General features: G+C 35.1%; 1 long non-coding RNA gene and 1 pseudogene across 2 annotated transcripts in view; one reads left to right on the top strand and one right to left on the bottom strand.

The window, feature by feature from the left end:
• LOC147542232 (terpene synthase 10-like) overlaps nucleotides 1-8,912 on the top strand; it is a 52,136-nt pseudogene extending 43,224 nt beyond the window's left edge. The window contains exons 3-7 of the transcript XR_015223762.1: nucleotides 5,527-5,908; nucleotides 6,257-6,474; nucleotides 6,786-6,924; nucleotides 7,227-7,475; nucleotides 8,412-8,912. The product of XR_015223762.1 is annotated as a terpene synthase 10-like (transcript). The remainder of the gene's footprint in view (nucleotides 1-5,526; nucleotides 5,909-6,256; nucleotides 6,475-6,785; nucleotides 6,925-7,226; nucleotides 7,476-8,411) is intronic.
• Nucleotides 8,913-10,204: 1,292 nt separating this feature from the next.
• LOC147542235 (uncharacterized) lies at nucleotides 10,205-13,013 on the bottom strand. Its single transcript, XR_015223764.1, has 5 exons — nucleotides 12,868-13,013; nucleotides 12,056-12,142; nucleotides 11,563-11,818; nucleotides 10,898-11,099; nucleotides 10,205-10,787 (listed from the first exon to the last, which is right to left on the bottom strand). It is a non-coding gene; the product is annotated as an uncharacterized LOC147542235 (long non-coding RNA).
• Between the last annotated feature and the right edge of the window lie 810 nt (nucleotides 13,014-13,823).

Raw genomic sequence — 13,823 nt, forward strand, 5'->3', positions numbered from 1 at the left:
TAGATGGTTCTGCTATAGAAAGCATCATAGGAGTATGCACAGAACTAAAAGCATAAGGAGTAGAGAAATGTGCCACATGGTCTGGAATAGTTTTTGGTTTAAAAATGCCACTCTTTAGTCTTGTCTGCATATGGTGTGAGTTAGGATAGGGTATAGGTTCATGTGAAGAGGATATAGGTTCATGTGAAGAAGACTCCACTTGTTCTGGTTGTGTAGTGGGTGAGAGAATAGGTGCAGAGTTTGAAGTTGTGATGGGTTCTGTTGTTGAATCACTAGAAGATGGATATACTTGATCTTCTAATGAATAGGTAGAATGGTAGGATGGAGCAGACATATCCACATTAGCTGGGAGAGAGGGTAATTGAAAAACTTGATATGGCATAGAAGAGTCTCTCTCTGGACTTGTGTGAGAAGATACATTTTCAGTAGCATAAGGAAAGGTAAACTCATCAAATATCACATGCCTAGAAACATACTCCTTTCTAGTTTCAATGTCTAGACACTTATACCCTTTGTGGGTAGGGCTATAGCCAATGAATATACACTTGGATGATTTTGGGCTGAGTTTATCATCCTTAGTGTTTCCTAAATAAGGGTAACAAAGAGACCCAAATACTCTAATCATAGTATAGTCAGGTGGTTTACCAAAAAGCAATTCATATGGGGATTTGTAAGAGAGAAGCTTACTTGGAGTTCTATTTATGATATAGGTTGCAGTGGCATAGGCATGAAACCAGAACTCCTTAGGCATAGAAGCTTGAAATAATAGAGTGTTACCCACAGATGTAATTTGCCTATTCTTTCTCTCTGCTCTACCATTTTGCTCAGGTGTGTATGGACATTAGCTTCGAAAAACAATTCCACATCTTGTGAGATGAGAGTGAAACTCTCCTTTACTAAGTTCAGGTGCACCATCACTCTGAAATTGCTTAATTGGCAAAGAGAACAACCTTTCATTTTGTGTTTGAAAATGCTGGAAGCATTTCAAACTTTCTGATCTAAGCTTCATTGGATAAACCCAAAAGAACCTGCTATAATCATCAAGGAACAGAATGTAATATCTAATACCTGTCTTTGTTGTTACAGGTGCTGGACCCCAAATATCACAGTGCACCAACTGAAGAGGAGCAGAAGTAGAGCTTTCTGATGTGGGAAAGGGTAATCTCTGACTTTTTCCCAATTGACATGAGGAACAGACATCTTTGAAGTTTTTAGATGTAACCTTGATCCTCTTCTCTCTATCTAGCAACAAAATTATCTCTTGGGATGTATGTCCCAATCTATTATGCCAAGTTTCAGCAGTCCCTCTTGCTAAACAGGCCATTTCTTCATCTTCTCTAGGTATAGCATAGGGATCCATTTCGAAATTTATGCTATACAAGTTGTGTACCATTGGACCTTCTCCTAGTATCTCTTTGGACCATAGGTCTCTGATTAGAAATCCCCATGGAAGGAATTCTACACTACAGAAGTTATCTTTTGTGAATTTTGAGATGGAAAGTAGGTTCTTTTGTATAGTTGGAACATGAAGAACCTTTTTGAGATGAAAGGTATTTGAACCAGTAGCTAGGTTTGCTGGCCCTGTACTAACAATGTTTAGACATTTCCCATCTCCAATCATAACTCCATTTGTACCTTGATAGGGAGTGACATGATTCAAATTCTCTTGAGTATGTGTCATGTGGCTTGTTGCTCCTGTGTCAGCTATCCAACTTTTATCCTTAGATTTTGAAGACAAATAAGCTTTCTCATTATCTTGTGTGTGCTCTTCTATCTCAGCACCATAATGAGCTTGTTCTTCTTCTATTTCTTGAGAGTCTAGTTCTTCTTCTTCTTCTTCATCTTCAATTTCTTGAAGATGGAGATTAGCAAAATTCCTATTTGCTGACTTTGAAGCTTCTGAGGAGAAGTCTTTGAACCTCAACCTACACTGTCTAGCTGTATGACCCCATTTATAGCATATCCCACAAGGTACTGTGGTGAAATCAAAGAAAACATTTCTTGTTTGAGGAGAAGGCCTCACATTGGATCTAAAAGGTGTCTTACCATATTCAACATTCTGGGTTTGATTAGAAAATCTCATAGGTGATGATCTTGTAGTGTTCTTGTTGAATTTTTTCACAAAGTATGATTCACTTAGATCATCATTCAATTCTTGCTCTTTCAACCATTGTTCATGGTGAGTTAGTCTACTCCTTAATTCCCCAAAGGTTAGAGTACCCTCTCTATTTTGTATAGTGATTACAAATTGAGAGTATTCTTTGCCTAATCCTTGAAGAACTATTCTTGTTAGTTCAGACTCACTAACCTTATCATTCACAGCTACAAGTGAATCAGCAAGATTCTTTATTTTACTCAGATATTCAGATATGGAAGATGACCCCTTTTTAAAATTTTGAAGTTTATTTCTCAGTGATGACTTTTGTGCCTCAAATTCTTGAAGAAACACCATTTCTAAATAACACCATATATCTCTAGAAGTTTTTAACCCTAGAATATCAGAAGCAATCGAATGTGTAATCGTTGCTTTTATACAAGATTTGACAAAACTGTCAGTTTTCCGCCATTGGAGATAAGCTGGGTTTGCTACATCTCTTCCATCCACTACAGTTAACTGAGGGGGTTCACTATAGGTGCCATCAATGTAGCACACTAGGTCGTTTCCAATCAAGGCATTTTCTACCTGATCTTTCCAAACCAGAAAGTTCGATCCATCTAATCTAGCAGAAATCAAATTCGTGAGATTTGGATTATAAGCTACCTGATTTTGATTCGAATTCATCTTTCAATGGTTGAAGTTGTTTTGTTGATGATGATTAAGAAGACTATATCTCTGATTCTTTGATTTGCAGAAGATCAGCTTCCTTCGTTGTTCTTGATTTCAATTTGATATTGAAAATCGATTTAGGGTTTTGGCTCTGATACCATGAAAACGATAAGTTTCTTGAAGATGCAATTTGTTATTCACTTCTCAACTTAATGTCATAATCGAATTACAAATAGCATCTCACTTATATACTCAATTCAGTTTTAGAGAGAGAAAGTAATCACTTAACAGAAAGTTAACTAACTAATCTTCAATTAGTCAAACCTAAGCTTTTGGTTATTGGCACCCTCTTCACGTGTGCTCCTTCATATAAACTCGAGTGCCACAGACTAAGGATGAGAGTGCTTATATCAAATGGTAGTTAAGGTTGTTAACTTCATCTTCTTCCTTCTTCCTGTTCAGCCATTTCCCTTTCATTCTTCTTTACTGCTTACATATATACTCATTATATATGAACATACCTTTCTTGAATTGTTTGTTACTCCTTATTAGTAGAAAACAATGAGATCGATGTATAATGCGATATGATTTTCTAGATGATAGTTAACCCTCAAAAGTATCCAATAAGCTGTGACTCTTTGCATTTCAAAAACGACTCTGACTAACACCCGAAATGAAAATGGTTCGATCTATTTCAGTTTCTACTTTGGTAGATTGAATGGTTTTTCTCGAAATATATTGACATAGTAATTGTTATTTGCTTTGTGTTGATGAATTTGCAGATAGTGAAGCTTTTACATGGGGAGAAAGATATCGAGGAATGGACGATTTGTCAGTTGAGGAATCTTAAAGAAGCAAATGAAGACCAAGAAGGAGATGGAGTATATGCCAGATTCAAAGTGTGGAATCACATCTTGCTTTGTTAGATTTGAATGACTACTACTACTACTACTACATCATTCAGCAGTTTTGAACCAAACAATCATCATTCTCTGGAGGACTACTTAATGGGACGATGGAGTTGATCTTCAAGCTCCAAGTAGCTTCTTTGTACCTAACACTGCAGTGTAATCCTTAGTTGTGGAAGATGTGGTGACAGGCTCTCTATTATCTTGTAAAGCTACTTAGATGCGGACATTAAAACAGTGTATTTGGAAAAACTGTGAAAAAACTGTGCTATGGCACTCTATCTTGTAAAGTCGAATACAATGTGTTATAGCAACCAACATGAACAACGAAAAGCATATGTCTTCTCTAATAAGAAAAAATAATACTCTCTGATCAGTTAAAGGGAAATTGTTAGAATTCTTATTACTAAATCATTAGATGGACATAATGGGTGGATGAAACCTCAAAATGAACAACAGAACTTTGAAACAAACGGAATTCTATGTTTTCTGTTTTTGGCTTTGTGTCATTAGTTGCATATCACGCCCACTGCGCTTAATAAAGAAAAGGGAAATTTTAAAAGGCCCCCCCGTTTTTGTTAAAAGGCCTCCTCGCTAAAAGCGCCCCTCATTATAACCCATTTGGTTATAGGGCCCCCTCTACAAAAGAGCACCTCCTTCATCAATATTTGACCTAACGGCAAAAGTTAACGCCGTTAGGTCAAACTGTGATGTTGACCACGCGACATCATCATCTTCTCCGGCGGGGTCGCCGGCAGGCCAAACTTCCGGCCGGCGACCTTTAAATTTTATAGGTGCCTCAACATAACCTTCTTTGTAGTATCAGATTCAGGATGCAACCATTCAATCTTTATATTGCATGACCTCTGGAGGGCTTGTAAATCAATGTCTTGTATATGTGGAAGGAAACCTTGGAAATTACGACATTCTCTAATGATCAGATGCCTAAGTGTATCTTCAACAAAAAAAAAAGATGCCTAAGTGTAGGATGTAATATCTGGCGTGGCAGAAACCCAAGTTGTGGAACATCCACTATTATATGAAGGTATTCCAGAGAAGTGAAGTTTGTGATATTCAATAGCTTGGAATCGACTTGTTTAATGGTGAGATATTCAAGACAGGGACAATTAGTTGGGAATGTAATAAACTTTGGGCAAAATTTAAAATCCATTCTTCTACAATCGAATGCATCGGACTTTCATAGACTCTCAAATGTCTGGATTTGAATGCCTCAGACTTTCGTGGACTCTCAAATGTCTGGATTTGAATGCCTCAGATTTTCGTGGTAAAAAAGAGATATTAAAACCCCAACATAGTGATTGTGTAATTGTTTCATTTTCATTTTAATTATTTAAATAGCAAAAAAAAAGTACTAACTAAATCAGTCAAGAACAAATGAGTAGCTAAAGAAATTAGGCCCTTCAGTTCAAACCGCTCGTATTCTTTAGATTGACTTGTGGACTTGATTATCGGAGGCTTGGAGAATTGAGAATTGGCCCACCTCTAAGCACGTCCATTCATATGCTTAGTTGTAGGTTTACCAAATTTTTAGAAGATATTGGTTACTTCACTAATTGGACTTAAAAGTAAATAAGAACTCACTTTTGAACTCATCTTAAACTTAGGCACCACACAAGTATAAGTAGTAAGGGAAATCATTTGGCTAAGAGTATTAATAAGGGGAACCATTTTTTGGGTTGTGGGGGCATGTGCCCCCCACTTGTCCCTTGATAGCCTCGCCACTGTATTTGGCTAGATCAGGTGACTAAAAGAAAAAAAGTAGCATTAAAGAATCACTGGTTTTGGCCAAAAAGAAAATAACCAACATGGACTTGTTTTGATGAGTTGCAGATGTTTTTAGTTGTTTCGTAAGTGCGAAAGATGGTTTAAAGGAATCAGTAAGTAAGGATGTCAAGGGAATTTTGAGTCTATATGAAGCTCTACACCTTGTTTGCAATGGGGAAAACAACTTGGAGGAGACCAGAGTCTTGGTGACAAGAGATCTCAAAGATCTTCTTGAAGGAGGAAAGATACTTCCTTTAAACCTTGCCAATCAAGTGAGGCATTCTTTAGAGATCCCATTGCATTGGAGGATGCAAAGAGCAGAAGCTAGATGGTTTATAGATGATTATGAGAATGAAAGACACTTCAATTCTGCTCTTCTTGAATTGGCTAAACTAAATTTCAACCAAGTTCAAACAACACACCAAGCGGATCTTACAAAAATGTCGAGGCAGGTTTACAAATTTTTTTTTTTGAAGTAACATGATTACATTCATAGCTTTCATACATCAATGGTGCAATATGCTCATAACAGTCATTAACCAATTTAATTAACTCTTAAAGGCCATACTAACTACCCCATGCACCATTTTTTATACCCTTAAATACCAAAGTTTAATAAATCATGGATTCTACTTCCGCTGTGAATCAAATTTGGGACCTCCAGGATTTCAGAGTACATGCCTTACCAACTGAGTTGTTCAGTTGTTGGCAGGGCTTCATAATTTGAGTGGTCCTTAACATTTTCCTTCCTATAATTATGAGTTTTAAACTGTGTTTGCTTTTTTCTCATTTTCAGGTGGTGGAGTGATCTTGGTCTGGCTTCGGAATTGAATTTTGCAAGAGACCGATTAGTTATTAGTTTTTATTCAGTATAGGGATTTCTGCAGAGCCTCAACATGCTCGTTGTAGGAAATGGCTTACACAAGTTATGAACTTTGTACTGATGATTGATGACATTTTCGACGTATATGGTTCTTTAGATGAGCTTGAGCTATTTACCACTGCAGTTGAGAGGTAAGACTCACCTATATATATATATATATATATATATATATATATATATATATATGTAGAAGGGTTAATATGTACTTTTGCTTAGCTTCTATATGAGACCACTATTTTTGTTTAAACATAATATAACTATAATAATTATGCAACCCTGGCCCTCATCATTTTTGTACTTCCATACCTTATTAAAAAGAAGGGAAATGCTAGAATCAGGAAATTTTTTGACGGAGGAATTTGTCGAAATAACGTGGCGAGGAGTGTTTGAATTTGCTTAGAAGTGTTTATCTGATATTTAAAATGGTGTAATGGTTTTGAAGGTGGGATGTGAAGGCCATTGAGAAGCTACCACACTGCATGAAAATATGTTTCTTAGGTCTTTACAACACAATCAACAATATAGCTTTGGATTATTTAAGGATTGAAGGCTCAAATATCCTTCCATACTTAACCAAATCGGTAAACACTTATCTATTGTCTTTTTTAAAAGAAATAATTTTCTCGTCCCATACACTTAGACTTTTACTCAAATATTGATGTCGCCTCATCTTAATCAAGACTATTTTGTGCCATTAAAATATTCTTAATGGTTCCGCCATCAATAAACAATTTTTGAAAATCTCAATTATTTAAAATCAAGAGTACAAACTTTGCCATTGAAATATTAATCAAGACTATTTAATCACACTCTAAATGATTCAAGGCTTCCAGCATTAATGGGGGCAATTAGCTAATTAGTGACAATTTTGTGTTTAAATTAGTGGGCCAATTTTATAAGAGCAATGCTGATAGAAGCAAAATGGTGTAAGGAAGGATACACACCATCTCTCAAGGAATATCTTGACAATGGTTGGATTTCATCATCTGGTTCTGTCTTCCTTATCCATGCTTTCTTTGCCACAAAGCAGAACATCAAAAGTGATGAACTTCAAGCAATAGAATGCAATCACAACCTTCTATATTGTGCATCAATGCTATGTCGATTATCCAACGATCTCGCGACTTCAGCGGTAAGAAACTCAGTTGTATTTTGCTCAAAAATGTTACCCATAGCCCATAGGTTTATTTTAAAGGTGTGTCCCAAAAGTGTATCTAGCGCACCCTCAAAACAAAATTTGGAAGAAGATGCAACAATAACTTTAAAGTGTATTTGGATGACAGACTCATAAATTCCTAGGATTCGTGAATCCCTATGATTTTGCTTGGTCTATTTGGTAATCAAGCAAAATCTTAGGATTTATAATTATTTAAATATTTTCTTGTTGGAAAAAATAATTTATTTTTAAACTGATTTTGAAAAACGGTTTTAAAAAATGTACTGTAAAAGAAAACAAGTTTTCGAATTATTTTCTTTTCTATTTTTTGAAAAAAATATTTTTTTTTAGGAAAAACGTATTTAAATAAACAGTTTTTTCAAATCATGTTTTAAAAAAAAGACTTTTTTAGTTATTTTAAGTTTGAAATTTAGGTACAACAATCCAAAATCATGACAAATTTTAGAGAGCAAACTGGGCTTTTGATCTTTTATAAAATTGAGATTCATGAAACCGTAAGAATCCTAGGATTTAAAATTGCGAAGTGGACTAGTAAATCATGATTTCCACCGAATCATACGTTAGTTTTCTGCACCCAAACGCACTGTTATTTATATTGGATAGTGGACTTTTATTTTCGTAGTTGTTTGTGTCTAATTCAAATAGACCTGAAATCACAAGTCTCTTGGACGAGAATAGCCTTATACAGAGTATGAGAGTGGTGTGGTCTTTCCCTCCTACAATAGTCGGGGAAAGAAGAGGAATGAATGGTTAGATAGCCTCTACTCTAATAGGGCAATGCGAACGAGTTAATTCGGAGGATTTTGAAATATGACTATCTAAGATCTAATGTTGTGTTTTTTAATTGTTTGCAAAATAATGAAAAAAGTCCAACACATGTATTTGTATTAGGCGGAGATCCAAAGAGGTGATGTGGCGTCATCGATATATTGCTACATGAGAGAAACAGGTAGTTCAGAAAAAGATGCTCGTGGACACGTAAGGCGATTAATGTTAGATGCGTGGAAGGAGATGAATGGGTCTATGTTGGATTCGACATTTGATCTTGGGTTTATTAATATTGCCTTCAATTTTGCAAGAACATGTATGTTTATTTACGAGGATGGTGATGGGATTGGAGCTGAAAATTCAAATAGCATAAACCATGTCTTGTCTTTGCTAGTAAATCCGGTTCAAATTGTGCCTCAGAAAGCTTCCCTTGTTAAATAACTAGGTATGACCCGTACTTCCGGCACGGACTGTTTCTTTACGCACTTTACGTGTGCTAGACAAAACTTGCGAGTAAATACTTTTTGATGAAAAGATAACCTTTGAGAGATTAATTTATTTTATATATATTGTTGTATTCGAATAACTTCCTTGTGAACTAATAAATAGTTAAGTTGTGGACTGCATTAGGTGTTGAGAATAATTAAGTTGTATGAATTTTGCATTTCTCCAACTGATTTATAATTTGTTAACTACATAGACAAAAAAATAAATAACTTGCTAAATCTCGCTATATTTTCACAAATATCAGAAAAAATATATGTTTTTAGCGCTCCTTTGATTGACATTCTTTAATTTGAAACAAAAAACAGATAGATCTGCTAATACAAAGGATATTCATAAATATGTTTCTCTAAGTCAGGGTGTGACATTCAGACCTAAATGGATCCTCACACATAGTATGGCTTTGGTTTTCATCACTATGTAGAGATCTGAATTAGTTGACATTATATTATTCAACTTAAGTGCAATAAATATCATGTCGAAATATCTGAAACGTTTATGGTATGCCTTCTTCCTTCTTATCGAAATTTTGCAAAGACAGCAACACTCACACTTTTCTAAAATGAGAAACGTGCAACTTTTTCAAATTACCCAGAAAACTTAAATTCACAAAATACACGGATCACAAATGAATTAGCATTTTTTAAAGGTTCAAGGATTTTAGACAATTAAGTTTGTCCTGTAAAATGCTTGTGCATCTTGAGGATGTATGGTCATATGCAGTTTGAGTTGCCTATGACATGAATAATTGTACCAATGAAATAGAGATATAGTAGTGTTACGATCTTACACTCATCAAATCTACACATTGTAGGCATCCTTCGTATTTTTTTATCTCACCAATATGCTACTGGCATACCTACAAGCAAAAAATGAGTAAAAGATTCATATTGAAAAAGAAAAAAAACAGTACAATAAACAACAAAATTTGTTACGACAAAATTGTAAGCATTCATAAATGCAACAATATATTTTCCGGAACAAAAGAAACTATCAAAGCACAGGATAAGTTCATGAAATTTTAGGGAAATAATTTAAACTGTTATAATCTTTCTAGATCAAATGAAGTTTGCTTAATGAGAAACACACCGTTTCTACGAAATTTTTGATGTCACTCCCAAAATTGTTTGATTTTCTCTTTTGTTATAAAAATAATGTGATCCACTACCAAGAAAACAATAAACCTCATAAAGATGTAAGCATCAGGACTAACCCACTTAAAGTGTGATATGATATTCTATATTTGGAGCATGAATTTACATATGAAGAGTGATAAAATCCATACGCTACCGATGTTGCTTAACTAAAGAAAAGGAAAACATAATTTAAAGTACTTTAGGTTCAGATTTTGGGAGACTGAAGGAAAGCGGTAAAAACATGAAAGTACTTGGCCAATGTCGTACCAACAGAGATAAACAACAAAATTTCATTATATAAATACTTCCACTTAAACAATTAAAGATAATGTCGAAGCAAAAGTGTTTAACATTCTCCGTTGGTGCAAGAAACTTGTGTAAAGACAATACAGAGTTGGCTGCTTGAGAAAGAGAGTGTAATTGCAAGGAACTATTCCTTCCACCTGATATCAGCATCCCAAAAGTGAGCTCTGAAGGTGCACTTTTCAAGTGGTTCTGTTTTGAAGCGAAGCTTGTCTGAAGGAAATCTTGCACCGGCGTGGCAAGGGATGAAATGGTGTCGAGGAGGTGAAGGCAAGTTGAAGTTTAAAATAGAGCAGTCATAAGGAGCTTGTACCTATGGAATCTAACGTATCAGTCCTCAGGGGAACCAGGATCTGATGTTGAGAAATTAGTTACTGACGGTTTGAGTTTGGTGGCCGTAAGCTAGAGCACCATGCCAGCATTGAGCTGCAATTGGGCCACCTAAAACTGTGAAGGTGATCAACCAGAGGTTTCCTAGACGTAAGAAAGACGATCTTGGACTAAGTTCGCCCCAAGAATATAATGGTTCATTTTTAAGAGATGAGTATTCATTTACCTGTTATCAAAGCCAAGATCAAAAGCATGAACACCCAATAATATAAAGAACATGATGCAGAACTTCAAGATTGAGGTTATCAAATATATACAACTTAACAAAATACAGACCGGTCTGTGCTCGAAAGGAACTTCAATTTCAATATCAGGTACCCAGTTTCTTCCAGTAAATCCACGTGCACCTCCATTTGTCTCGTCTCTCAACGCCTTGACCTGAAATGAGTGCGGAAATGGTAACTTGCTTCCCTAGAGTATCCAAGAACCAGAGTTGTGGAATAACATTGTTTGTTGCCTACCAGTTGCGACCTGCAGACTACATGCAGCATTAAGTCTAAGCATCTCTCTGTTTTCTGTGCTAAAAAAGAGAAAAAAGCAAAAGAGTTTGAAATTCTATTTATATTTTGGAAGTTGAAGCATTTCCTGTTTTTTTTAAAGGTTACAAAATTCTCTTTTTTTAAAAATTGGATAATATCAAAATTTCATTATATAAATACTTCCCTCCACTAAAAAAAAACTTGGGTTTCGATATAATATTCTATATCTAGAGCATCTAGACAACCCACTTAAAGTGTGATATGATATTTTATATCTAGAGCATGAATTTACATATGAAGAGTGATAAAAACCGTAAGCTAGCGATGTTGCTTAACTAAAGAAAAGAAAAATAACATTTAAAGTACTTTAGATTTATATTTAGGGAGACTAAAGGAAAGCGGTAAAAACATGAAAGTACTTGGCTAATGTCATACCCCCGGACCCGGAGTGATAAATTTTACCTTAGAGAGACAGATAGGTGGTAAGGTATATGCGGATGAAGGAATCGAAATTCATTGGTATACGGTGGCATTTGTACAAGGGAATATCTCGAGACGTTTAAGTCCATCCAGAAACCATTCTAGAGAAGGTAATTTCCGCTGAAGAAAATATCAACAGAACCAAGTATCTCGGGAAGGACTTGGTTCAATTCCAAGAATGTAGTCTTGCAAGGGATGCAATAAGTGAACCTCCATCCGTGGAAATGCATCTTAAAACCTGTTAAGATATATTCAATAAGGAACCATAAATCCATCCAACCTAAATCAAAGCGACATATAAGTAAAAAACAATATGGTGAAAAGCGAACAAAGTAAACACTGAAGTTTAAATCTATTGTCAAATTGTTAGTAAAGGAAGTCCATTTGAGTAGTCAAAACTTAAAGTTTTAAATATGATTAGTTCATATTTAAGATACCATAATGATGATAAATTTTTGTAAGCTGTAACTCTTACTCTCTTAGCACTCCACTCAAGGGTAAGTCTGCAAAGAATATTCCATTTGAAGGTAAAATTGCGGATAAAATTATATAATCCTGACACCTGAAATAACCGGATAGAAAATTTTAAGGCCAACCAATTCTCAAAATGCCTGATATGATATTAATGCAAATCTAAGGGAAGATAACAAAACGTTAGCATATTTGCGAAATCAGTAACAATGGTCGGTTGGTTCTCCTGTTTATCTACATCTTCATGTTCATCCTTGAATTGTTAATTTTTAATCATCTGTTGGTTCTCTTGCTTGGTGGGATTTTTCTTTTATGACTCACTTTCAGCGTCTATTCTAGATAATGCTCTATTGAATTCACATAATCAAATTCTAAGAATAAACGAAGCAGTTATGATCAACAAGTATGGTAATATAGTTCGAATACAATTTAAAATCTAATTAGCAATGAAGACAATAATTCGCAACCATCAAGGTTTCTTCTAGTTCGAGGGAAACCACATACAATCTACAAATTTTGTGATCGCAGCAAAACTTAAAACCCAAACTGCCTGAATACAAAATTTAATACCAGACTGCTTAGCATAAATAGTTCTTATTTGTTTTTTAAATGTCACTGGTAATTTCCTAAAAACAGAATCAAATTGAAACCACAATCTTTAACCTAACCTAGAAACAAGATTAATATGAAAGGCAAAAGGAATTGAAACTCTTGAAATTCCAAATTTACTTAATCATGTGGAAAACTCTTCAATAAACTAATCCATAACTGGAAATTAACCAAAATAGACCAAAGTAGTGAAGAAATAACCAAAACCTAAAATTTCCTTTGTTGTTTTCAGAAACTTGCAGGAAGAACTCGATATCCACATATCCACGCCAAACTTCTAATATTTGGAAGCATTTCGATATCCCCTAATCGCCGACTAAATCATTTGTACCAAAACAATGTAGCTCTGTCACTAACCAAAAACTCCTATTACAAATATGAAAAATCCTAGGGATATCGTTCCCTTCGCCGGAAACCTAACAGAGAGAGAAGAGGGGGAGAGAGAGAGAAGAGGGGAAGAGAGATAGAAGAAGAAGGAGAGAGAGAAGAAGAAGGAGAGAGAGAGAGAAGAGGAAGGAGAGAGAGAGAAGAAGAAGGAAGGAGATGGTTGGAGAAGAAGAAGGAGATGGTTGGAGAAGAAGAAGTTAAAAAAAAAAAAAAAAATGGTGGTCGCCGGAAATGATGTCGCCGGCGACATTTTCCGGCGACCTTATGTGGACGAATATGACGTGGCAATTGCTTAGTGAGGTGGACAAAGAGAAAGAAAATACATTTAATTTACAGAATTGCCATAAGGGTATAATGGAGAAGCTTACAAAAATATGTTGGGGCCAAAACGAACTGCCGGACACTTATAGGGGCCAAAACGGCGAGTTGGTCACAAATCGGGGGCCAAAACGGAATTAACCCTTTTTTTTTCTTAAATTAGTGATTTTTTTTGTAAGAAGGAAAAGATTATTATTTTTTAATAGGTAACTTTATTTCTACGAAGGGCTGTATTTTAAACTTTGAGAAGGTTTCTAGACAATATCCTTTATTAAAAAAAGGTGTTTGTCCCAGTCATCGTTTTCCCTTCTGTTTTATTACATAGATATTTTATTGAGAGAAAGAGATTTTTATTAGTTATTATTTTTTTGTATTATTCCCTCTTAAATTAGTTATTATTTTATTGAGTGAGAGAGATTTTAATTTCTTTTTTTAGTCCTTGAAATTTATTTTGTTTC

The sequence above is a fragment of the Eschscholzia californica genome, unplaced genomic scaffold (assembly GCF_041429995.1).
Source record: "Eschscholzia californica isolate CP2 unplaced genomic scaffold, dmEscCali1.0.p SCAF_4, whole genome shotgun sequence".
In the NCBI taxonomy this organism is placed as follows: domain Eukaryota; kingdom Viridiplantae; phylum Streptophyta; class Magnoliopsida; order Ranunculales; family Papaveraceae; genus Eschscholzia; species Eschscholzia californica.